This window comes from Rhipicephalus microplus, chromosome X, assembly GCF_043290135.1.
Source record: "Rhipicephalus microplus isolate Deutch F79 chromosome X, USDA_Rmic, whole genome shotgun sequence".
Taxonomy (NCBI): domain Eukaryota; kingdom Metazoa; phylum Arthropoda; class Arachnida; order Ixodida; family Ixodidae; genus Rhipicephalus; species Rhipicephalus microplus.
Window position 1 is genome coordinate 50,476,484 of NC_134710.1, and position 27,541 is coordinate 50,504,024.

At 43.6% G+C, this 27,541-nt stretch overlaps 1 long non-coding RNA gene across 2 annotated transcripts in view; it reads right to left on the bottom strand.

Moving 5' to 3' along the window:
• The window catches only part of LOC142775202 (uncharacterized), a 51,969-nt gene extending 24,882 nt beyond the window's left edge, over nt 1-27,087 (bottom strand). Inside the window, exons 1-3 of one of the 2 annotated variants that reach the window (XR_012886695.1) lie at nt 26,940-27,087; nt 21,099-21,189; nt 3,726-3,852 (exon numbers count right to left, since the gene is read on the bottom strand). This is a non-coding gene — a long non-coding RNA (uncharacterized LOC142775202). The remainder of the gene's footprint in view (nt 1-3,725; nt 3,853-21,098; nt 21,190-26,939) is intronic. The other variant, XR_012886696.1, reaches the window with a different exon arrangement.
• Nucleotides 27,088-27,541: the final 454 nt, after the last annotated feature.

Sequence of the window (27,541 nt, forward strand, 5' to 3'; positions counted from 1 at the left end):
CGTGTTCCATCTTTCTACTGGATTGCTTCGGAATGCAGTCAAAAACTTTTTCCTCCACTGGCTCCAAGAGTCGTCACTGTCTTCCAGAATGCATGTTTCATACCACTTTCGCGCAACACCTCTCAAGTAAACGCGCATGTTGGTGATTTTAGCCTCATCAGAGAGCCACTTGTTTTTTCCAGCGGCATATTCGTAGAAATCAAGCCAACTTTCTGGATTTGAAGACACACCGTCGAAAGCATCAGGTTCTACGAAATTAGGTGTCGGTCTCTCAGCATTCAGAGAGCTTATAAGAGATGTCATTATTTGGTTTTGTTGAATCATCTGTTCCTGTTGCAGCTGAAAAGCTTTCAAAACGAGGCTCACCTCTTCCGTCGAAGATCGTGATCCTGAGTGTTTTCGACGCGCTGGTTCAAGAACTAGGTCGTTGAAGGTCGCCACACGCAAGTTCACTTTCACAGCACCTTTCCGTCGTAGTTCAGTAGTGTCTACGGCTGCCTTTTCCACAACCAGGTTTACGAGTTCTTCCGAGCTGAGCTCACGAGGTAGGTCTACCGCTGCTTCGTCTTGAACTTGGTACTTCGAAAAGATGATCTCCTCGGAGGTCTCGTCTATGAAGAACGTCACCCACTGATGGCTTCGATGGCCGGCTGCGCCAAAATAATGTAGTGTTCCTACTTAAAATAACGGAACAGCATTAAAGCTTCAGTATGGAACTGGCGTCCATCTTAATCTGCTTTATTTTTCACTTCCTCCTCCTCTTCTCTCCTGCCCCGGCCCTCGCGCTTCTTCATCTTCTGTCCAAAGGCTCATACCGCTTCAATGGTCATGTTAAGTAAGTACGTGAAATTATAAACTGTTACAGCAGGCGCGTTTTTTTACCTGCTTCGTGCAGTTTAGTTTGAACCTGGAGTGGCTGGCACTGAAAAAGTTTTATGATGCCAAGCGTCCAGCAGCCCACAACACTGAGGAAAAGTGAAACATGAAGTTGAAGGATGCCCTTTGTCTCATACCCAAGAAGCCTGCTCCCACAACCCGAAAAGGCCTCATTGGGCTGGGAAATGTTCACATTGAAGAAAATGTACACTGTGTACTTAGCAATGACCCAAAATTTAGCTACAAACCTCCTTTGCTGGCTCATTATTTATTAACATTGAACCGATGAGCTGCTTGAAAAGCAGATGTATCAGTTAGGGACCATAGCTTACAAGAGGGTTTGGAAGCTCTAATTAGAATAGGAGAAAAACCTATTCTATGTCAGAAGGATCCTGACAGGTGTTGTGTCATTTTTCAAGTGCAACAATTCATGTCTATTTCAAGTGGATAAAAGCAGTGGCTTCATGGCAATGGATGTAGACTCATACAACTTTAAGGCAGGACAGGCAGTCTACAGGAACTTTGTCAAGGTAAAAGCCAGCAAAACAAGTGTTTTGAAATACAAGGCAGTGGCTCCATGTAACAACTTCGAATTTCCTGAACTACAACAGACTATTGCAGCTAGCAAGAACAACACCCTTTCTGTGTTATTTGCAGCCAAGATGCATAAGCCCGATGCTTCATTCAGGACAACTGTGAGTGAATGAGGTATCTGGCAGAATGTGACTAGTCAGTTCTTATCAAAACAGCTGAAGCCGGTTGTCATGAAAGACTCGTATTAAACTGAGAATTTCTCGTGCGTCATCCACTTTCGTCAAACGAATCCTTCGATAGGCTACTTGTTCTCGGTTAATGTCGAGGACCATTGTGAACAATGGTTTAGCAGGCTTTTGCGACTGGGAAAAGAATTGGCACTTACAAACGAGTGGCCAGCGGCTTTTTTGCCGCTGGCCACTCGTTTGTAAGTGCCAATTCACTTAGCACATTACCTTGCAGAGTCTTCATGCATGTTAGCTTTATTGGCTTAGGTGTGCAAAATAATTGCTTCAATATGAGTTGATGTATTCCAAAGCTGTGAAAAGAGCCATAGCCAGTCTTGGGCAGTAACTAGTTACTAGTAATGCGTTACCGGTAATTATTACCTTTTCCAGTAACTTGTAACTGTGTTACTTTTAATTTGGAGTAGCTTGCAACTGTAACAATGTTGCTTTTGCTACTAAGTAACTGTAACGAAAAATACAGTTACAGTTACTTTTGTTTTTGTAAAAAAATATCCAACAGCCACACTCGTTAAAGGTAGACGTAACACGCTTTCCAGTTTTTTAACTTCCTTTTTTACAATATCCTCTCCACCTTTCGACTTTCCATGGCTCCCATCGCAGTTTGAAAGAGCAGGTCAATAAGACGAATATCTTCCCTGCAAAAGACCGAGCTCGGAGTTTACTTGTATACTACATGTCTAAAGGTAAACTATTTGACAAAGACCTGTCTGGCTGCTTTGAAACGAGGCGTGTCTGGAGGGTATCTTGATTCATAATGTCATAAATCAATCATGTTGCCACCACTGAACACCTTGCCAAGTTCACATGCCTGCCCCCCCCCCTCCCCCCGTATTTTCGTTTTTCTGGAGGGTGGGGGGGTGGGGGTGGGAGGGAGAATATATATAGACTTTTGGTGACTTGAGCTTATATCCACTTTTCTGGTATGCCGGTGGTGCATTCCTCCGTTTGAGGCTTCCAGGAAGTCGCGTTTGACAGGTGGCTTGAAAACAGCAGCATGAAACTGCTGAAAGGCTGAAGCTATCATTTAAAATAGGTTTGTAACTGATTGTGAAAGCTTTACTTCGAGTTGACATAAAAATTATTAACAAAGTGATTGAGGTTTCACCTTCTATGCAGAAGGCATCGTCAGTATACACTTGCAAAAAAATAAAAATGAGCGGAGGTCGATCAGCCCATTAGTCACATATGCCCTTAGAAACATTCGGTAGGAGGCCTGTGGGTTGCTGTTGCAAGCCGGTGCGTCGTAGCAAATTAACCACGTTTCTAGAAGCCTGTCTTCTCTTTTCTGTGCACTGTAATCTCACTTCCTGTCTGGGCAACGCCCATCTACTACACTCAGTGACCTTCTGTGGCACCTCCACCACACTGTTCCTTTAGAATGAGACTACCGATACTGAAACAGACAGTCTGGCTTTTCAAGTAGATTTGCTCATTTGCAAATGCTGAAGTAATGTGAAAGAATAAGTATGCAGCCTTTTTTTCAAATCAGAGCTTCGTAAAGATATATATATATATATATATATATATATATATATATATATATATATATATATATATATATATATATATATATATATATATATATATATATATATATATATATATATATATTTATTCATTCTCGTGCCATTGCTAAGATGGCATACACTTTCTGTAAATAAATGCACGTTGTGAAACCATAATATCATGTTTTCAAAGCAGTACTGAGATGCATTACATTGCGCACATTACAAGAAACATTACGTCGAATGAAACACCGTGTGAAATGGGCAATTAATTCTAGAACGCTATGTATATACATGATGCCAATAACGAATACTATACATGATGCCAGGCTTGTCTCGTGAAATGAAGCCACATGATATCTGTTAAGTGCATCATTTCAGAAGGCTGACGAGCACACGTAAAATAATGTGTGAAGATATCCTCACACAACTGCGAAAAAGTGGAGTGTTGAACAGAATTATGCATCGCACTTCTCATACTGAAAAGCTGACTTTTAAGTAAAAGAACACTAAAAAAAGAAAAATTAGAAGGGATAAAAATGGTGGTGACCATAGTCCTTACTATAGTGAAGGAAGCTAGGACTGAGGAGCTCCAGGCACAATGACAACCAGAGTAGCCAAACGCAAGCCTTTCCCTTCATTGACAAGCTCCAGATGATGCAGACAAATCATGTGATGTATTCCAGACCCTGTAATGGAAAAATATACAGGAAACAACACTGATGCTCCACGTCTTCGAGTTGAACAGGCAGCAAAACATGGCGTTTGTGATTGATTTACAAAAGAAAGTTAATTATCAAGATAGAAAAAGCCAACCCCTTTTTTTTTGCCCATTTTTCACACAGCCCAACCACAAGAAGTCAAACAGATTAGCTTCACTTGGCTTCTTCCTAAATTATGACCTTAAACTTCAGCTTCATTTATTTTTCAGCTTCAGTAAAAGGATTGTAGAACTTGTTAGGTGCAGAGTATGAATCCATAAGCATGTTGTTATTCAATTTATCAGTAGCAGTAGTGGCAAGGTTCTGTTTGGTGTTGCACAAATCAGTTGCCAGACTGCCACCGAATTCAGTGGAGAAATTTGCCCCTGTAGTTGTGGCTTCTTCGTGATAGTTTGGTGTCGTCCGCGGTGCATTTCACGAGTGCGTGAGCTGTGTTGGCCATACTAATTAACAAAATGAACATAAAACGAGCGTTCCAGAAGCCGGGGCACGTTTTCTTGCTGTGTGCGCTGCTGTGCAATCAAGAAATTGTGTCTCAGAGTTAGGGAATCAAGAACGTGTCGTCCGCGGTGCATTTCACGAGTGTGATAAACTTTTTCCCGAGTGTGTGTACGACGTAATTAACGCAATGAACCGCACATTACAGAAGTCGGGGCGCGTTCTCTTGCTGTGTGTGCAGCTGTGCAATTAGGAGATCGCGTCTCAGTATTAGGGACGACGGGGAAAACTGAATAGAGTCGCATCAGGCGGTGCGCTACCCCCCCTCTTCTTTTTTTTTTTCACAGCTGATCGTGTTGCGCTGACCGCGTGCCATGACAGGGACGCTACGCTTCCGCTAGCTGTGTCAGCACAAGACATATCGTTCAGACTCGTGTAATGTGACGAATAAACATCCCAAGGCTGACTAATCGGGATATGTCGGATATGCTACAGCTATATACACCTGGAAGGAAGCTTTATCGGTGCATTTGGAGACAATTAAGCACGACTCGCACGTACCTGTAAATGGGATCCGGCATAAGCATTCATTATTTGGAATTTTGGTCATTTGTGCTTATTGTGGGTGGGGCCCTGCAAGCGACGGCGGCTGGTCGGCGGGGTCCTATTTACAGGTACGCGCGAGCTGAGCTTAATTCGCTCCAACTTTTAAATATTAATTCTAACTGTTAATTGGTTATTTTAACTGTTAATTCTACCCGCTTAAGGTCTATTTTGCCCTCCCTGTCCCCAAACCCCAGTGCTTTGAAAAACTCTGTGCCATCATCCTGAACTATAGGATGAAGCCCTTTACAGAACATCATCAAGTGTTCCGCAGTTTCCTCTTCCTCTCTGCATGTACTTCATACCGTATCTACCCCTTCGTATTTGGCCCGATATGTTTTTGGTTCGCAATACTCCTGTACTGGCCTCAAACAGTAGAGAACTACCCCGAGTATTATCATAGATCCTTTCCTTAGCAATTTCCTGCTTAAAGTACGATAGATCTCTAGTGAGGACTTCTTAATCATGCCGATTCTCCACATATCAGTCTCCGTTTCCTTCACCTTCTTCTTAACCGATAATTCTTTTTGGTTTGGCCCCCTGCTGTTTTCTAAGTTTTTACCAGTCAATTTTCTGGTTCGCCTCCTCCATTTTGTATTGACATTCTTCATGTACAAGTAGCTGAATACCTTCCTAGCCCAACGCTCCTCCCCCATTTCTCTCAATCGCTTCTCAAATTTTATTTTGTTGCTAGCTTCCCTGCCCTCAAATTATGTCCATCCCATATCACCTTGTACTCCCTGATTCGGTGTATTCCCGTGAGCTCCTAAGGCAAGCCTACCTATTCCACGTTGCTTCATTTCTAATTTTGCCTGAACTTTTGATCTCATGCACAAGACCGCATTTCTGAACGTCAGACCAGGAACAATGACCCCTTCCTATATTTCTCTCACAACATCATACCTATTGTAATTACACAGTGCCTTGTTTTTCATCAGCGCTGCATTCCTGTTACCTTTAGTCGTCATGTATATTTTGTGTTGCCTTAGGTACTCGGCGTCATTGCTTATCTGTACGCCCAGATATTTGTATTTATCTGTTATCTCTAGCATGACCTCCTGTATTTTAAGCTCACTGCCTTCATTATCATTAAAAATCATGACTGCTGATTTTTCCTTACTGAATCTGAAATCTGACCTATCTCTCTCATTACTGCAAATGTCCATCAATCTAGAGCTGCAAATCTTCCTTGTTGTCGGCCATTAGCACTATATCATCTGAGTACATCAACGCTGGTAGTAACTGTTCAATGAGTTTTCCTTGCTGAACGAAAGAGAGGTTAAAGCCTAGTCCACTTCCTTCTAATTTGACCTCTAATCCTTGTAGATACATCATGAATAATAAGGGTGACAGAGGACACCTTCCTAAGCCCCGGTTTTACCCCTGCTGGCTTGGATACCTGTTTTTGCCACTTTATAACTGGCTTGTTACCTTTATAGATACCCTTTAAAAAATTAGTGACTCCATCTTCCACACCTAGTGTGTGCAGTATTCCCCACAAATCCTCTTGAACCACGCTATTGTACGCTCCCTTGATATCAAAAAATGCTAGCCACAGGGGCCTGTGTTCCTTTTCTGCTATTTCGATGCACTGCGTCAGTTAGAACAGATTGTCTTCCAACCTCCTGTGTTTCCGAATCCCATTCTGCAGTTCCCCCAGCACCCCCTCATTCTCTATCTATGCCTGACGTCTCTCTTTTATGATCTGCATCGCCAGCCTGTAGACCACTGATGTCACTATTATAGGATGGTAGTTGTTTATGTCAGCTTTGTCTCACTTTCCATTATAGATAATGCTCATGCTGCTAAGTTTCCATCCATTGGGGACTTCACTATTGATTATTATTTTGCTCACTGCCTTTCTCAAACCATGCTTAGACTTCGGACCCAATGTCTTTATCAGCATAATTGGAATGCCATCTGGGCCTGTTCATGTACTACTAGGAACCCTGTTCTCAGCCCTTTCTCATTCTCGTGAAAATGGGGCCATTGCACCACTTGATTCATCCTTGTCTGTTGTGGTGCATAAAGCACTTCTTTGTTGAAATTTTTATGTCACCCTTGTTCTTATATATACAATATCTTTGCCCCCTTCTAGCCTAGCGCCTTCAGCTGTATTTACAAACCTCTGCTCTAGGCTCGTCTCATTTTTTAAGGAGAGTAGATGGTTCCAAAATTTTGCAGCTGCCTTTCTATCTTTTTTATGTACTTCTGCCAGCCACTGAGCTCCCTTTCTTCTAATCTTTTCAATGATCAAAAGGGATGCATTCCTTCTACAGCTTAGAAAGATTTCCCATTTTCTTTCAACATCGTCTGTCAGTTCACCCCGCTGCTTAACATGTCTGTGTTCCCTAGAGGCTTCCTGACGTTTTGCTATGGCTCTCTTAACTTCCTCAGCCCACCAATTCTTGGGTTTGTGTCTTCTTTTCCGGGGTGACTTGTCACGTACCTTAGCAAGCTCTAGCTCAAACAGTCTAACCATATTCGTGTATGTTCCCATTGTTTTATTATCCTCAGTGATTACTTTCTCAATTTGTTTAGTAGCTATTTCTATTTGCCTTTCTGAATAAAAATTTTCCTCTAGTTGCTCATCGCGTCTCCTTCCCACTTTCACTGCTCTTCCAAAACTTAGCTTGATACGTTCGTGATCACTACGCAGACTTCTGGAGCCACTCATCTATGTGCATTCCCCTGAGCTTATCATACATTCTATGTGACATCAATGCGTAATCTATCGTCGACTGCAGCCTTCCTACCTCTTATGTTATTTGCCCGTCACACTTCTCGGTACTGTTGCAAATGATCAAATCATGCCTTTCAAACATGTCTATGATCATTTAGTTGTTGGGTCGGTATGCCCATCTATATCTTCTATGTGCTCATTCATACCTTCTAGTATAATTATCTCGCACTCTCCTCCTAACTCTTCAATGTCCTTTGATATACATTCTACCATTGCCTGGTTTTCCTCTCTGGCCTTTGCTCCCGTGCACAAGTACACCAAACCAAGGATTGTCTTTTGCCCTGCCACTTTCCCTTTTAGCCATAAATGTTCCTTGCACTCCTGCTTGACGCTTTGCCAGTCCGTACTTTTACGAATGAATCCCCCATACCACCCCATCCCTTTCTGCTGCCTTCTGTTCTATTACAATATTTCCACGCGTAGTCCGGATTGTTAGGAGGTTGTTCCATGTCCCTAAGATGTGTTTCTACAAAACCGTATACCATCGGCCTCTCTTCCCTTAGCTGTTCTTCTATCTCTTCCCACTTCAGCCTGTTCCTACCACCCTGCATGTTAATATATCCTATGTCTGAATTTGCTCGGCGCTCGTGGCTACGTCTATTTATGCCCCGGACTCTACCTATCTTAGATATTGGTGCCACTTTGGAATCGTATCTGTCCATACCACCTGTCGAAGAGTCTCCCTAATTGTTTTTCTCGTTACTAGCTATCCTGCACCCCGAAGGCCTCGCTTGCCCCCCAAAAAAGCTACTGCGCGTCCTGCAAGTCGCCAACCCACCTCATGACCTAGCCGTCCATCGAAGTGAATTCTGTCTCGTTGAAAACCACCCCACCTATGCACCTCTCTGTTTGTTTCCACCACCTCAAAGCCTTTCTCTCGACTCATTCGTCATATCTCTTGGTTTGCGTTGACAACCGCTCTTTGCAGGTTTCCGTCACGCACCGGTAGCTCCGGTATCGTGCATATCACTACCTGTACCTGAGGAGAAGTGGCGCGCATGTCATCTACCCCTTTTGCCAGTGCGGTCGCTAGTCCTGCCATAACTTCATTTAAGACATTGTTTAAGCTGCCTGAAGTTATCACGAGGTTTCCTCTATCAGCGGTAGTTTTGAGTTTCGCGTTCGCTTGCCTCATGACTGATTCCAGCTTGCGTCTTGGGAATGTCCCTACTGCAACAATTTTGTCACCTTTTACCCTCTCTGTGATTGCTTCTGCGCATCAATTTAAATTCAAGTCCCCAGCGTCCTGCACCTGGGGATCACTTACACCTGTGACGCCAACTGCATTGTCCCCTCCCAGCCCCACCACTACTTCGCCGAAGCTGGGCCTTGCGACAATTGAACTGGCTAAACCTGTTTTTTCCAAACTTGCTTGCTCTTTCTTCTGCGCCGTTCTGGTTGCCGGTGCCCTGCTGTTCTCTCTGTCGGCCGGTCCTTTGTTCACCTTGGCTAGTGCTTCCTCGGCGGACTTCAACCTTTCTCCCATTGCCCTCGTTTTCTCTTGCTCTGTCGCCAACACAGTCTTCAGCTTGGTGATTCTCATTCATTAGCAGTTCACTCTGGGCAACCATCGTTTTCTCCATTTTTTCCTCGACCTCACATTGCCTACACTTCACGTCAGCCTCTTCTTCATTTGCTTCTACACTTGTGTGCATTTTCAAACCCACCCCGCATCCTAAACACTTTACAGCCTTTTTAACCACGTCTTTATGACACCAACTGTGTTTATGACTTACCTCACTCGATAATTACAAAACACGATCCCTGCCCTACGAAAAAGAGAAAGTCTAAGCTCTACCACAAAAATTTGCGTGTTAAATGTACGTGCACCTCCCCCACGGGGTGGCAAGAGAAAAAAAAACACAAAGAAACACACACACGCACAAACTAGTAAATACCTGGTGACTGACCCCCGGAAAAGCCTTACAATGTAATAAGAGCTACAAAGATTTTAACTGTTGCCTTACTAGTTATAAAGGCAAGCTCAAAACATGCAAAACCACTTATCTGCGCAGTCGATCGAGAGTGCTAAAAAAAAAACACGTCCATCCACCGTGTCAGTTCGAACTGAACTCCAGCCGGGTTTCAGGCGGGTGACTGCAGTGCAACGGCGCCACTGCGGCGCGGGCGCCACGACCACACGCGGCCTAGGTACCAAACTGCACGAACATCCCTAAGCACTTTAGTGCCTAGCGGTGCGCCCACACTGGCTGGAGAGGTGCGGGTATGTAAAGGCGCCACTGGCTGTGTTATGTGTGTCAGCGCTTCCTCTATTTCGGAGTTGTGCGGCTGTTTGTGTTATTGCGATATTATTCTTTGCAAATATGGTGATGCGTGAGTGCTGACTGTTCTCTCTGGACGTTAGTACTGAATATACAGTGCGCTCTGACGCGCTTTAGTAAACGCTGTCACACGGGTACTTGCTGCATGTGGTCGCGCTGCAGTGTATTTTATCCGGACCGTGTAGCGGTGACTAATACCATTTTTCTCGAGAAATCTTGATCGCGCGCAACAACTTTATCGCTGATGCGCTGTGCAGCATTGAGTTTGGCGCAGATGCCCTGACGGCGATCACAAGTGTCTGTGTGATACCGGCGGTATGAATATCGCATTATTTCCACTACTCGCACAGGTAGGCCAAGTAGCATAGAGAAAAAAAAGCTGTGACTGCGGTATCCCCTGTCGGTGATCACACGTGAATGCTTATGAATCGTTCAGTTCTGTACACTTTTGCTGACTCTACTTCTTTGGCTGCTGCTTACATGACAATGCAAGGAAAAAGCAGCCTACCAGGTCATCAAAATTATGCAGAAATGGTGAATCACACTTAGGCAAGTCTCTAGAAAAGATAAAACGTCCGCGAAGAAGCCCATGTACATGTTCGGTCTTGCAAACAAGCTTATTGCTCACGCTTTTGGCAAATTTTGTTATTAGGATTCTGCTGACATGAGCCGCACTGGACCACCGCATTATACATATATTGACACGTGTTTATATGAAAAAGAACAATGATAGGAATGTTTGGTAGATTCTAGCTAGTTGGTCAGGTGGTTTTTCGGAACGACAACGAAGCAGGCATCTTGCTGTACAGCTGATCCTGAATACGCTCTTTTCGCTGCCGTAAGCTGCTGTCATCTTTTGTTAACGTTGGACTGCGACACTGGTGGAGGAGCTGGGCCGCGACGCTGCCCGATGCTTCACACTCCTAGTGGGAGCCGCTCATTCAGCCCGGACGTGCCTACTGCAACCCCTGTCCATCGATTCCATCGTCGGCTACGAGGTATTCCTCCAGACTGCAACCCCTCACAGAAAACCTCTACCAGACATCTAGAAATGGCTAACACCAGCCCCCAGCCTGTACTTCTCGGCACCAGTCCTCCCGCTCCATCCCAGGTAACGCTTTTTCAATCGCTGGAGCCTAAACGCTTTGGTGGTGGCGCGCACGAAAATGTAGAAGACTGGTTAGACCACTATGACCGTGTTGTGAAGATCAAGCAGTGGTCTGCTCAGGAAAAGCTCGGCCGGGCCTACTTCTATCTCGATGACAGCGCTCGTACTTGGTACAAGAACAGAGAAGGCAACCTGTCCACATGGACCGACTTTCACCAGAAAATGGTTGAAACTTTTGCCAATGTCGACAGACGTGACCGCGCCCACCAACTACTAGAGCTAAGGGTCCAAAAACCCAATGAAACGGTCGCCATGTTCGCCGAAGACATGACACGTTTATTTCGGAGGGCTGACCCGCAGATGACCGAAAATAGGAAGTTGCGCTACCTCATGCGTGGCGTGAAAGAGCAGCTGTTCGCCGGACTTCTGCGCAACCCGCGAAGCACTGTAGAGAACTTTATCAAAGAAGCGTCGGCTATCGAGCGGGCCCTTCACCAACACTGCGGACAGTATGACCGCTTGTGCAGCAGTCCCCAAATTCAGGCCGCCGCTGTGACGTTTGACGGTCATAGCTCCTTACATGACATGATTAGAGAGATTATTCGTGAAGAACTGCAAAGGCTGCGGACTCCGGTAGTAGATACACCCATGGCATCTGTCGCTCAAGTCGTCCGTGACCAAATCTGCCAAGCATTCTCGACAGCTGATCCTACCCCCGAACAACGTCCCATGACGTACGCCGCCGCCTTTCGAAGCTGCCCACCCGCTCCGCCTTCATACTACCCGCCACCTGCAACTGTTCCTTGGTCACCACCACAAGGGGAGACATCGTGGCGCCCACCCATCCAGCCCCCATACGACCAGTCGTCTTCTGGCCTGCCATGGCCTTCGTCGCGTGAGGAGTCATCACGGCAACCACAGCTTCGCGGAACAGACACCTGGCGCACTGTCGACAGGTGTCCACTCTGTTTCAACTGCGTAAGTGTAGGCCACATAGCCCGCTATTGCTGGCACCGCGCCAATCCGTCTCGCCCTCTCAGGCCACGGCTTGACATTCGACATGCCAACGACTACGTATACCACTGTGGCGATGTCGGTTCTCAAGGACCTCCGGTACCTCGACCCCCATTCGACGGCCGCCATAACAATGATGACGAGACTATAACTGATTACGAGCCGGTCTTTCGACATCGACCACGCTCTCCTTCTCCTGCCCAGTCACCTTCGTTGCAGCGCCGCACTTTTGCCGACACCAGAGGAGCGAGGTCACCCAGCCCACACCGGGGAAACTGAAGGCGGCGACCTCAGGGGGTAAGGTTGCAGGCTGTCAAGACGAAGAAAAAAAGCCCCCATTACTCCCACCTCAGGACGCTGTAAAGCCGACAAGACGTAATACCAACGAAACTGTGACGCCAGGCCTTACCGTTCTTGTGGATGGACAGCAAGTCAAAGCTTTAGTCGACACCAGGGCTGACTTCTCAATTATCAGTGATGACCTTGCCGTACGCCTCAAGAAAGTAAAAACAGCGTGGACGGGACCTCACTTGAGGACGGCAGGCGGCCAATTACTGATGCCTGTCGTAATGTGCACAGCAAGGCTCGACATCGGTGGCTCTACTTTCGTGGCGACGTTCATCGTTCTCGCTTCATGCTGTAAAGACCAGATTATCGGAATGGATTTCTTGAGAGAACATGGCGCCGTCATCAACGTCCCTGACAGTGTCATTACATTTTTCAACAACAGCCTTACTTTAGCTAATTGTCCAGAGCCAAGACATACGTCTTGTTCAGGGCCTTTGCAGCTGACGGATGACGATGTGGTCGTCCCGCCACGATCGTGTACGCTTGTTTCGGTGGCAGGGGATGAGCCGTTTGACGGCGACGGTATTGCTGACCAAATAAGCTCATCTGATATTTAGCCACGGTATTTCAGTTGCTCGAGGTCTAGTCACTGTCACTGCTGGAGGCACAAACTTGCTGCTCACTAACTTCAGCACTGAGCGCCGACATCTCCCGAAGGGTACAGCCATCGCTTACTTTGACACTACTGCAAAAATCCAAGGCAGTTTATCGGCCCTAGACGAAGCACCTCAAGAAGAATCAGTACCTAATCTTGACGTTGGTACTACGTTGTCAAGGGACGAACGAACGAGACTTCTTGAGCTGCTAGCTGAATTCCAGGACTGCTTTTCATCAACATCACGGGTCGGTCGAACGCCGCTAACAAAGCATCGAATAATTACCCACGACGCAGCAAGGCCTATACACCAGAATCCTTATCATGTGGCTCCAAAGGAACGGGAAGTGATACAGCAACAAGTCGCTAAAATGCTTGAAGATGATTAGATTCAGCCATCACAGAGTTCGTGGGTATCGCCTGTAGTATTAGTTAAGAAAAAGGACGGTACCCTGCGTTTTTGCATGGATTACAGGAAGCTGAATCAGTGACTAAGAAAGATGTGTATCCGCTTCCACGTATTGATGACTCCCTCGATAGGCTTCGAAACGCTCGCTACTTTTCTTCAATAGACCTCAGAAGTGGATATTGGCAGATCGAGGTAGACCCAAGAGATCGGGAAAAAAACGCTTTTGTGACGCCGGATGGTTTATATAAATTTGAATTTCTACCCTTCGGTCTGTGCTCAGCGCCCGCTAGTTTTCAAAGGCTCATGGACACTGTACTTTCAGGCTTAAAATGGAAGACCTGTTTAGTTTATCTAGACGACGTCATAGTGTTTTCCCCAACTTTTGACGAGCATCTCAAGAGGCTAGAAGTTGTTTTACGAGCCACACGCTCCGCAGGCCTCACATTGAAACCAGAGAAATGCCACTTTTGTTTTGAAGAACTGCTGTTTCTTGGTCATGTCGTCAGCTGCACCGGCGTTCGGCCTGATCCCGAAAAACTTGCAGCCGTGGCACAGTTTCCAGTACTGTCCGATAAGAAAGCTGTCAGGCTCTTTCTGGGCCTATGCGCCTACTATCGTCATTTCATCGCCGATTTCGCACGGATTGCGTCGCCGTTAACTCGCCTCACTAGAGACGACGCCACCTTTGAGTGGAACCACGAACAGCAAGCAGCGTTTAATGACCTCCGCCTACGTCTTCAAACACCTCCAGTGCTTGCTCACTTCGACGAGCAAGCGCCAACAATGTTTCACACTGACGCAAGCAATGTAGGCCTCGGAGCTGTACTTGTGCAGTGGCAAGAAGACATGGAACGAGTAATCGCCTACGCAAGCAGGACACTAACACGCGCTGAGGCCAATTATTCAACAAATGAGAAAGAATGCCTCGCCGTGGTCTGGGCAGTTATGAAATTTCGCCCGTATTTGTATGGCCACCCTTTCAAAGTTATAAGTGACCATCATTCACTCTGTTGGTTGACTAATTTAAAAGATCCAACCGACCGATTAGCATGGTGCAGTCTAAAGTTACAAGAGTTTGATATGACGGTCATACACAAGTCTGGGAAGTGCCATACGGATGCCGACTGCCTGTCTCGATCACCACTACAGTCAGCTTCTCTTTCTGATTACGACGATATGGCCTTCCTTGGTGTTCTCGACGCGTCCACGATTGCCCAACAACAACGAGGTGACCCTGAATTGCTTGATTTGATTAATTACGTGGACGGACGTTCCTCGAGGGCACCTAGACTCTTTGCAAGGACATTATCGTCGTTTTGCTTACGCAATGGCGTCCTCTACAAAAGAAACTTTTCATCCATCGGAGCTCCCTATTTGCTCGTTATTCCTGCACTCCTTCGAACTGAAGTGCTCCAAGCATGTCACAATGAGCCGACGTCTGGCCATTTAGGCTACACTCGCACATTGGCAAGAGTACAGCAGGAATACTGCTGGCTACGACTCACAACAGCCGTCAAGCACCACATTCACACTTGCCTCGATTGCCAGCAATGCAAGTCACCTCCAAAAAGACCCGCCGGTCAGCTGCAACCAGTACAGGTTCCACGTACAGATACGAATGGATATTTTGGGACCCCTTCCTACTTCTACTGCAGGGAATCGCTGGGTTACAGTCGCAACAGACTACCTAACCAGGTACGTCAAAACAAAAGCTATCCAAAAGAGCACCGCAGTGGAAGTGGCGAGATTTTTTATAGAAAATATTGTGCTACGCCACGGTGCCCCGACTATCGTGATCACAGACCGCGGAACAGGATTCACGGCAGCTCTTTTAGACCACGTCCTGATGCTTAGTGGAACGACTCACCGTAAGACCACTGCGTACCACCCGCAATTGAATGGACTAACAGAGCACCTCAACAAGGCGATTGAAGATATGCTGTTGATGTACGTGGATGTCCAACATAAGAATTGGGACGAAATTTTACCCTATATCACGTTCGCATACAATACGGCTAAACAAGAGACGACTCACATGACTCCATTCAGCTTGGTTCACGGACGGGAGGTACGGACTATGCTGCATGCGATGTTGCCACATGAATGGGACATTACCGACACAGGCGCTGACGTGTTCACTGAACGCGCGGAAGAAGCTAGGCAGCTCGCCCGCTTACGGATCCACCAGCGACAAGACTACGACGCAGGCCGCTACAATGCTCGCCATAGAACTGTAATGTACAAAATCGATGACAGAGTGTGGGTTTGGACACCCGTACGAAAACGTGGACTGTCCGAGAAGCTTCTAAGGCGATATTTCGGGCCATTATGAGTATCGCGCCAGCTAAGTGACGTCACCTACGAGGTCGTCTCCGACAGTCCCCAAAGCCGAGGCGTCGCCAGCACCAGCCTGAACTTGTTCATGTAGTACGTATGAAGCCGTATGTGAGTGACTGACTGCACGTTAAAAAAATACTGTGGGTCTGAATCAGCATCGGGGCGATGCTCTTATAAGGAGGGGCAAGTGACACGTGTTTATATGAAAAAGAACGATGATAGAAATGTTTTGTAGATTCCAGCTAGTGGGTCAGGTGGTTTTTCAGGACGACAACGAAGCAGGCATCTTGCTGTACAGCTGATCCTGAATACGCTCTTTTCGCTGCCGTAAGCTGCTGTCATCTTTTGTTCGCGTTGCACTGTGACAATATTGTATGATTGGTGTGTTAAGTGGTAACCTGTAAATTGCGATCTGCATAAATAGAGGGTTTTTTGCCTTCAGCACAACTTTGGCATGCTGACTTTTTGCTTAACAAATTAATCTAAACCTCGTCGTACATTGAAGGTGTCATCATCATCAGCCTGACTATGCCCACTGCAAAGCAAAGGCATCTCCCATGATCTGCCAATCAACCCGGTCTTTTGCTTTTCGTTGCCATGTTATACCTGAAAACTTTTCAATCTCATTGACCCACCTAACTTTCTGGCTCCCCTTCGTGCATTTGCCTTCTCTAGGAATCCAGTCAGTTACCCTTAATGATCAGCGGTTATCCTGCCTACGTGCAATGTGCCCGGCACATGTCCATTACTTCTTCTTGATTACAACTATGATATCCTGAACCTTGGTTTGTTGGCAGACCTACTCTGCTCTTTTTTTGTCTTTTAAAGTTACACCTATCACTTTCCTTTCCTTTGCTCACTGGGTCATCCTTAATTTAAGCTCAACCCTCTTTGCAAGCCTCCAGGTTTCTGCTCCATAGGTAAAGACTGGCAAGAGGGTTAGTCGCAGATTACCATTCATGATAAGAGAATGCCAGCTGAATGTGATCAACCCAATTTTTATTCTTCTAGTTACTTCACTCTCATGGTTCGGCTTTGCGGTTACTACTTATCCTAAGTAGACATATTCCTTTACAAAATCCAGCATCTCTCCCCCTATCGCGAAGTGCTGTTTTCTGCCGAGACTGTAGTACATTACTTTAGGTTTGCCCATATTCATTTTCAGACCTACTTTTCTGCTTTCCATGTTCAGTTCTGTAATCGTGAGCTGTAATTCATCTCCCAAGTTAGTCATCGAGGTGATGTCAATAGCGAATCGCAGGTTACTAAGATACTTTCCATTAACTCTTATTCCTAACTCTTCCCAAGCTAGGGTCCTGAAAACCTCCTGTAAACACGAGATGAATAGCACTGGAGAGATTGTATCTCCCTGCCTTACACTCTTCTTTATTGGGATTCTGCCGCTTTCTTTATGGTAGCTGTGCATCCACTGTAGATTTCTTCCAGTATGTTTATGTAGCGTTCTTCGATGCTCCGATTCAGTAGTGCCTGCATTAATGCTGATGTCTTGATTGAGTCAAACATCTTCTCGTACTCTATGAAGGCTATGTATAGGTGTTGATTGTATGTGATGGTGTTGTTTGACATGTTTATGGCACACGATAAACATGATCTAGCAGTAATTTATTTTGGGCAAAAAATATCAGTTATGGTCTTGTTGCTTTTTCCCACTTCATAATGCAAATTATTTAATAAAAGATCACATCTCATACATTAATAAAAAGACCAGGGCACTGGAGGGCCTTGACACTTTGATCATGCACTACCATATTGCAATTTTTTACTGCAACTCAAAGACCACTGCTTGGCATATTTAATGCATAATAAATTCTATTGTTGCAACATTTATCAGTGTAAACTTTTGATTGTAAAAACATGCTCAGACAATCGACAACAGCTGGTCCATTAGTTTTTAAAAAGCACCCAAATGGTACTCCATGCCTACTGATTATAGTAAAGCATAACAATATTTGTCTAAATTATGTGGTCAATAGGTACGAAACAACAGCTGCGGCACTTTAAGCAAGTTATTTGCAGTTAAATAAAAGCTGGGAGCACTTGATCACAGCTCTATTGGGAGTCTGTCACCATGTACAGATCTTTTGTACTTGTGTGAGTTTCTGTGCTTGCAGGTTCATGCAGAACAGAAGGAACCTATGTTGCTCTCCATTAAAAGCATAATTAAAAAATTTGATTTACCTCTTGCAGCCATACATTTCAACTAGGAAGTTTGTCTGGTTAGTTAGTTGAGGAGGTAAAAGTACTTATAATATTTAGATGCTATAAACTCCCCTGAGGAGGCTTTGGTGGTCAAAAAGAATGCTTGCTTAGCAGAAAAACCAAGGCAAGGCTTCTCTTGATTGTGATTAAAAAAGCCTTTGCTAGGTTTTGGCAATAGAGTTTTAACGTCCTTCGCTAACACCAAGGAAAGTCAATTGTTTTTCTAGGTCTTAAGCTCTTTTGCTGGCCTCCAAACAATGTTATACTAAGCTCTATTTTTACTCTTTATATAGCTTCTTTCCTATCCTTTTATAACAAACTGCTAATACCTGAACATTAAATGTCTAGGAATTCAAATACTTTTGAAGTCAAGATTGTCACAAATTATTCAGATTTTCTTTAGTGTGTCAGGATGGTGTCATAACATATTGAACTTCACTGTAATGAATAGAATATTTTTGCTCTGATTGAACAGGTGCTGTTTCTATTGCCATGCATTTGCACAGATTGTCAAATACATCACAAATGATGTAATAACAAATGCCTCAACTTAGTAAACAGAAAAATTGTATAATTCAAATGAGGTGTTTTATTGCATCTCATGAAGAGGGTAACATCATTCAGTAAAAGCATTGCTGATGATCTCCATCGTCATAGAACTAATTGAATTTAAGTAATTAGTATTGAGGTTCCACCTTGTTGCATGTACATATAGTAGCACCATATTTATCCTCTTCTTTATGCCTGTGCATTTCATTATAGACATTTGAACAACCCGGAAGTGTCATATTATTATTGCCTGTCTTTGTCATATTTCATTCCCACTGAGCATAGCGTTTGATGCTAGATGCTAAAAGAGATTATTATGTCACATCTCCCATTCACCACGAAGAAGTTTCTTTTTAAGCTATTGTTCAAGGCATTGACATTATTCAGTATTCTGCTGTAGAGCATATGAGGAATACTGTTTGTTTGTACAGGATGCTATACCATCGGTCGCATATACATGCTTTTTAAAGACAATAGTCTTTCTTGGAGACCTTCGACGAAAAAATTTTGGTCTGTCTATCTGTACATTTGTCTGTTTGTGCGCCCTAACGATGCCTCTAACGGCCAACCCCATCTGCAGCCTCAACCAATATTGCTCAAGGTTTAGCGTTCATACTTGTGCAATTGTCAATTAAAAAGCAAATATCGCACATATCTGAAGAGCCATAACAACACGTATGTTATGTATGTCTGCCTTTATAGTAAAAGAGGCCCACACAAGTAACTCTAAGGACTGAAGCGTTTATTGCGCGGCGCTGACAGTGCAGTGCGATGCTCAAGAAGGTGTTTTCAACGCTTTGCTACGACGACACGGTGGTGGCACCTGCCCGTCGCTTTGCATTCTACACCTTGTCACCTCCGAGACTGGTGCACATCTTTTTCCGTGGTCGCGCATGCTTTTGTTTTCGAAGAGAACTGTCAGATGGCGCTCGTGTCTAACTTGCCTTGATGCGCTTGCTCACCTTCGCTAAACGCTCGAGGCACTCTAACGCAGCGCCTCCAGAATACCATTCACTGATTTTCTTGCGCAGAACATCAAAGAAACGTTTTGTTCACTCTCTTTAGACGCAAGACTATCACCTTTCGACGACATTTACAGTGTAAAATGTAGATTCGGGCCAATTTTTTTGGTGTAGCTTTAAAAATCATCAGTGTAAATATGGCTGTCTTTATTTATATATGAAGTAGTGCATTAAAAGAAAGAAAGTCTGTATCTCTATTCTGACCCTAAGGTTAAGGGAAATGCTGCCGTGCAGTCAAGGGTGAATCCAGTCAATCATTTTAGGAGAAGGGGGGTTGCTTAAAGTAACACCGGAGAGAGGGGCGTGGTCATTACTTTTTTTTTTACGAGCACAAAAACTCTATCATAGCATAAATACTATTTATGTATGCTTAAAGGAACCCCAGTCATTTGTCCTAATTGGTGATAACAGGTGGACGGCAAGCACTGAAGAGAGGAGCAGGCGTCCTGAGAGGCTTTTTGGAGGGGGGGGGGGGGGATCACCTCTAGCGCCCCCCTTCGCCACTGCGTGCAGTTCTGCACAAGATCACAGGATTGATTCCGAACCTCAGGAGTCGCATTATAATAGTTGTAATATACACTAGTGCCCTAGTTCCATGCACTCAGAGAGATTATGAGGTCAAAATAATTAAGCTTTAACTTGAAACAGTGCATCTCAAAACCAGATTTTAGTTTTGTGACATGAAACCATCAAACTTAATTTTATTATTTCTTCTCTAAACCAGCATAGATGTACAGTGCTTGAAAAATTCTGCCCCCACTTTTTTTTCATGTGAATGTGTGGTTCATCACAAAATTTATGGCATTATTTAGCAGAGTGATATTTCAAGGCCTTCCCTATTGCCATGATTTTTTTTTTCACATTTGTTCAAACCAGAAGACAAATTCACCAGGGAACATTTACTGCATGGGAGGATGTTTGAAACAGTTGGTTATGTGTTCAAGTTGGCCAATACACACACCTTTTGCAAATCAACAAAATTTCTTCATCTTCATTAGGCAAACTAATTCTATACAGTTGTGCAGCAGTCATGCAGCTATACTTTCAAATAAATAATGTCCAAGACAAATAGAAATGTTTAATAAAATTTACTGACAAGAAAATATAAAGTTAGGCGTCTCTCATAATCATATGGTGGTTTTGGGACGTTAAACCCCACACATCACCGAATATAATAAGGTAACCTTGCCTGGAAAAGCCGCTTCTTATTTACTATATGCCCCAAGGATCAATATGAATTATGTGCAATTAGAGACAAGTGCAAATCTAGAAAAAAGTGCATCTTAAAACCAAACGAGGGGGCAGATAAACATTAATGTCACTGAGCACTTTTACTAAATATCCTATCCAAGATTGCAGCCAAATAAGCACCTGCAAACATATGTGCTAGTAATAACAACGGAATGCCCAGCTTGAGGTTTTTGATGCAGGAAAAATACAGGAATTATGAGAACGACCACATGTCGGACGATGAAGCTAAGACAATGCTTTATTAGCAGTTTTTAAAATGCTTATCTTGTGGTTTGTTTCAATAATGTTCCTGACTTAGCTCATTGTGCACTTGGCTGGAGTGCAGATTCATTTCCACCACTGTCAGTTATCCTCCTTTGAGGTCCTTGGCGGCAAGCACACCTACCTGTAACAGACATGGCAAATTACCCCACCTCCTTCTTTATTTTCCTGTACAATTCAAGCAGCAGCCTATCTTTCCACTCCTAAATAAGGGTGGCGGTGAGTAAGCTGTGCATGCATGAACTTCACTGCATGACTCGGGCTGCAATTCAACGCATAAACTCTCATAAGAAACTGTAATAAGTGTCCACTTTGTTCAGACTGTAGATATCTAAGCAAAAGTAGTTGAAACACAAAAATATGAAAATAGGTGTGCATTTTTACTGTAAAGTATCACACAGTTAAAATAGTGTGAAGAGAACACTCGTAGGTAGAGCAGCTGAATTGGTGGCAAGCATTCCTTGGTTGTACGGGTAGTCACATTCAATGGGCCTCTTGTGCAGCCCTGGCAATGCTATGAAAAAAGCACATGCTAGTGCCTCCATTCCAACTTCAATCGCGAGTGGGCACTGTAAAATACAGAGCAAGCGCCCCTTTTTACTTTACAGGAGATCTCCAATATGTGCCAACGACCGAGCAAGCACCCCCTCCCCTCCCGCAATTATTTTTCAACCTGTTCTCCACTATGGAATTCTGCAGCAGCAGTTCTTTGGAACCAAAGTTCTGAGAATCCTTATATATGCGCAAGATTTTTTTCACACTTTTACAGTGTGATGCCTCGAGGCTGCATTCTGAGTTGTCACAAATTGTCTGAACATTTGTAGAACATTTTTCTTGTCTTGTCATAACACCTGAATTTCACACAAGGATTCTCCTCGGGTCTGTAATACAGTAAATGCGTGTGTATTCAGTACAGCATTTCATTAGAAACACAGGTGTGCATTTTTTTTAAAGGCACTTCTATATTGAATTAGAGTCTGAGACCAAGCAAGGGCCCCCTTCCAGATCATCTTTCCGTGTCGAGGGGGTGATTTCTCGGGATTTCACAGCAGTATGAAGTTGGAGGTAGTGCTTAGGCCAGTGTGCATCTCTCACTTTGAAATACTAATAACCTGGAAGCTTGTACCCCTACGCAAAGAGAAGAAACACAGCATACCAAATACGTTTGCACTGTTTTAAGTTTTAGTTCACCATGGTGGAACTCGCATGTCCATCAAACAAGTTTTGTAAATGAGGGCAATCTTCAGCCATGTGTAGCCTTTGAGCTTCTGAGGACACACTTTCCACGTTACCAGTCATAGTCAACATAGCTATACACTGTCGTCCTTTATGAAAGGGAAAACGTGAGCACGTGGCCTGCGCTCAGCGGCGACTGGCTACAGTACCATCAACCTACAGCTGAAGAAAGTGTGCCTCCTTCTGTTTTTATCAGGGCCTATCCAATGGCCATAATTCATTCATTTGTTTGCCAATAGATGCCTTCAAAAGGTGATGTGCTTTGTTTAGCGGTTGTTTTGGTTGTTCCAATTCAGTTATTAAATAATGGTAAGAGAGTACCGACACAAAAACTGGACGTGTCATTTCTTGTGTTGCAATGAGTGGCTAATGATCCAGTTATCTTGACTGTAAACCTTTTTTAATGGAGCACACAACAGTTAAATTATTTAAAGACATTTTCATAGTGCTCTGCTTGGGCGTATGAACGTCACCTCACGAGGTACCACAGTGCTGCAGACTTGTGAGACTGCATATTTTTTTTTGCTTGTTTGAAAAAAGCAGTGCACGGGCACATTTAAATGTACATGTAATGTGTGTCCGTTGCAATAAGTTGTCCTCTGTGTCATGCTTTCTATCCTCCATCCTCCTAGGATTATACACATTGAGATATAATACACCTAACAATACAACTACACTGACTTTCATTCTCTTTGGGCCAGGTGAATGAGCTAGTCAGCTACTCTACAACATTCTTATTAGTTTTTTTCTTTGGGTGTTGAAAGGGCACTAAAGAGCGAAATAATTTTTCGCATACTATTGAAGTATGATTTCACATCACCACTCTTACCACGACACGACGCTTGGCAAGTGCAAAACTGCACAAAGAAAATGTCTCACCAAACACTGTGGCATCATTAATTTTGATGGCATTTACTGAGTTCTACATAGCTTATAACCAATAAAAATGAAGGACAATGTCATCTGTGGGTGTCATAGACCTAGCATATGAAGTTTCAGAAAATATCACCGAGCCAATCGCAAAATTATGAAAAATACATTTAAAAACTTTTGATGTCATGCATGGACATTTCGGCACAACTTTCAATAGTGAAACTTCAACCTTAATTTTATCCACTAATAATGAACTTGAGATACTCAAACATATGGCATTGGCATTAGAGTTCTCAGAGTGCAGTTTGTCAATCTAAACAAGGTCACTGTTTCTCTTCAGCATCCTTGTAATGCTTTTGTAAAATACACACAAGAAGCTTGTGAATCAAGTGCAAAGCTGCACAGCAAACTGGTGTTGGGAGTATGGAGTTTGTACAATGTGATTTCACCCATGTCGCATTGCTGCAGTGAAGGAAACCAAACTGCTCGAGACTACAGCAGCAGAGGCTTATAAATCCCTCCAGAGTTTCCTTCCACAGTTTCAACCACATGGGTTCAATAGTGGCAAAACATGACATTTATTCCACTTGTTCTTTATAGCTCTATCATAAACAGAGACTAACACATGCATTTTTTTGGTTTAAATGTTGTTTTTTGACCTTTAAGTGGATAAGTTGTCTTGAAGTAACACTGATATTATTGAAAATAGAATCATTTTGAAGAATAGATTCAATATCTCTGCTCCTAACCTCCATTCTGACATGCATCCATTACAATTGCATTAATTGGCAATTGTAAGAAGTTTCACCCTAGTAGTAAATTTACCATGCACCACCCTTTCAGCAAAATTAACTTCCTAGATATGACGGTATATATATAAACATTCTTTAATGTGAGGTATGAAAAAAATACAAATCCTTTGCCCACACCATAAACATATAGCAGGCAATGCCAATTAAAAAAGAAAAATGAACAGGGCAGAGCCAAGTGAAATTTTGAGGAGGAAGGATGTGCAGAAGAAGCGGACTCCACCCCCAGTCGAACCGGACAAAACGAAGAAAAACAGATCTTGATTTGATTTACAATATTGTTCTTGCTGCTAACAAGTTTGGCCAAATTTAATCTTCAGTGGTGAATTCTTGTGATGCACATCTTAATGAAGCTGTCTAGAAGTTCTTTCTTTTACAGAGAAATCAAAGGTTACACTCTACATAATGCCAACAAATAGCCAACTACAATACATAGACTAAACAAGCCATCATCTATGACACGGCAAAGAAGAAATATTCGTCAGACAGGCAAAGCGTTTAAGAAGCGTCTGTGGCAACAACGATCACTATACTCCCCAATTAAGAAAGCGAAAAGAGACATTTAGCGAAATGACCTGCCTAACACTTTGAACAAAATTCAAAATGAAGCTCAAAATTGAGGAAATCATCACTAGCTGAACATGTCCCATAGCAAAGCCTAACCAGCCGCTAGCCTTTGCATTAAAATACCGAAACGCACTTCCAAACTTAAATAATATCTTTCGCAAGTATTACCCAACATTAAATAGCAACGAGCCGCTTCGGAAAATGTTCGCCGACATGTTAGTGCATGCAAAAGCAAACCCACATTTTTTTTTTGTACACATAATACCTAGTTGTCATCTAAGATTTAAGACCTGCAAACACCTTCAAGATTATGTTAGAATTGAAAGCACTAGAAGTGATTTATGCATAGTAAAAAATCTAGTTTTACCTGCACTAGTTCAAACATTATCAACATGATTAAATATACATATTGTCACAAACAAGACAACATTTTAACATTGTGTAGTAGAACAACTTCGACAGGGACACAGAGTACAAGAAAACACAATACTTGCTTTTCTTGTCCTCTGTGTCCCCGTCAAAGTTGCGCTACTACACCCCATGTTAAAATGATATCTCACCAACTAGCTCAGCTCTCAACCCTACTCAACAAACAAGACAACCTGTTAACGTTTCATTAAATAGGCATCAAGCAAGCATGGCAAATAATTGGAAGCAATGGCACAGCAATTTATAGTGGCAGGACATATCTTCAACGATCTTAAACCTTAAATACAGTAACCAGCTTTTCGAAAAAAAAAAATTGCCGCACCCTATCCACAAGTTTAATACATTCCAGCCGACAAGTATAAATGTTTCAAAGGGGGCACTTGAACCAATTTGGCATGGCACATACACAACGAAAACCTATAAAAAGTAAGCCATTCTTAAAGGAATTTCAAAGGCTAATTATTCCCTTTGTCAAATGGTGCTTCCTCGAGACAAAGACAATTCAGCAAAATGTCTTCTCCTTTTCTACCCATCCATGCAATACCCTTGCTCCCTCCTGCTCCTTATTTCTCTCTGTTTCATGGGCTTTTGATTGATTGCCCTTTTTACCCTGGTGCAACCCATTACCGGGGATCGGCCTTCAACTCACCCAATTCAGCATGCCGACTCCTCGTTTGCATCTCCCCGTTTTCGCATGTGGCCTCCCCTACTTTGATTAAGTTGGAGAAGAAGGTATGAAGAATATACAAAATGCACTAAGGTAGGCAAGGGATGAATTTTGGCCTTGTTGGTACAACATATTTGAAATGTTTTGTGGTCATTTGCTGATTGTTAGCACCAGTGTATGTGGGTTCCCTTCATCCTGATCAATCTGCCCTACACAATTCAGATAGGTCGGCAGTTGCAGCCTTGAAGAAGTCTGCATGTTGAGACGATGACGCCAGCGACAACCCGTGTTCACAAATGTTTTATCTCTTTAAGCTTGTCTTCCTCTCAACTTCTGTGTTTTTTGGTTTCATAAGATGACATTTCTGTTTTGTAAAAAAAAAAAAAATTAAAATTGGTACTCCCTTGTATAATCCATGTTATTAATAGCTTATTTTTCAAGGTAGATTTTCAATGCACCCATTGTCTTGGTTTCTTTTAAGCAATCATTTGACTAGGTTAGTCAACCAACGATTGCTCTTCATCGTTTATTTCCTGCCATCTTGCGTCTACAGACTAGTACGTACTATACTAAGACTGAAAATATAAAAGAAAGAAAAAGAATGATGTTTTTACACTGTAGCACCGAAATGAGAATATTCAGTAATTGCGTCTTTTTTTTTTTTTTTATTACCAGCATGTCAAGTGCTGGAAGCATGACTGCTGGCTAACCAGTGAAGAATTCATTCCTGGGCGAAAGTGAAAAATATTTTAACCCCCCCCCCCCCCCCGGCGACGCTCATCTGCAATTTCTTTTTCGGTGGTTCAATAATTCAAATAGCATAATAATTTGAAAAGTGGGCCAAATGTGACGTATCACCCTAATTTGTTATGCAGCACTGAGCAGCTGACTCGTCCGTCACTCAGTGTCAGCGCAGCCGATTTTACCTAGTTGAAACGCTCCCGCTGCAGATCAGACACAGCAGAAGAGCAACACGTGATCCTAAAACCAGCAATGTGTCTAAATTGCACATACAATAAATGTACATCATGAGTACACGTATCGCAACAAGATAAATACGCAACACGTATGGCGGAAGTACGGTAAACAATGAAAGTCTTACTTCTATTGTCAAGATCTGTATTAGCCTTCACGATAATCTCATCAGGCTGCTGTACAAACCAAGCAACTCGCGCAGCAAGAACGTTTTCGAATTGTGGTACATTAACACAGAGCGATATTACCATCACTGCCACGAAATTAATGGTGCAAAAGCGCGTTCACACGGAGATTATTTAGAGGTTGACAGCTTACCCGTCCTTGACACGAGGTGCACAATCAAGCTGTGAGCATTTCTGTTCATCACTTTTGTCACTCAAGAGTAGATTTATCGCGAAGAGTGCTTGCCGCAAATAAACACGTAGCTTGAACTTCGCGCAGGTCCAACAACAAAACCGGAAGCCGCCATGACACTTTTTCTCACCGGATACAGAAACGCCTCCTCTAGAAAGATGCCTGAGGAATGACTCGCGCTCCCAGCGGAGTTGGCCTGCCTTCAGTTTCAAATAAGCTTCGCGCGGTGGCGCTCACGACCGACACTATCATGACACTATCACGACACTATCAGCTGATAGACGAAACCTCGTGATAATTTCAGACGGTTTAAACGATGTCCTAAATGAAGATGCAGCAGGACTAGCAGCCACACTGGCGAAAGGCGTCGATGACATGCGCGCAACTTCTCCTAAGGTTCAGGTAGTGATATGCACGATACCGGAGGTACCGGTGCGTGATAGCAACCTGAGAAGAGCGGTGGTCAACGCAAACCAAGAGGTATGGCGGATGAGTCGAGAGAAAGGCTTTGAGGTGGTGGAAACAAACAGAGAGGTGCATAGGTGGGGTGGTTTTCAACGAGA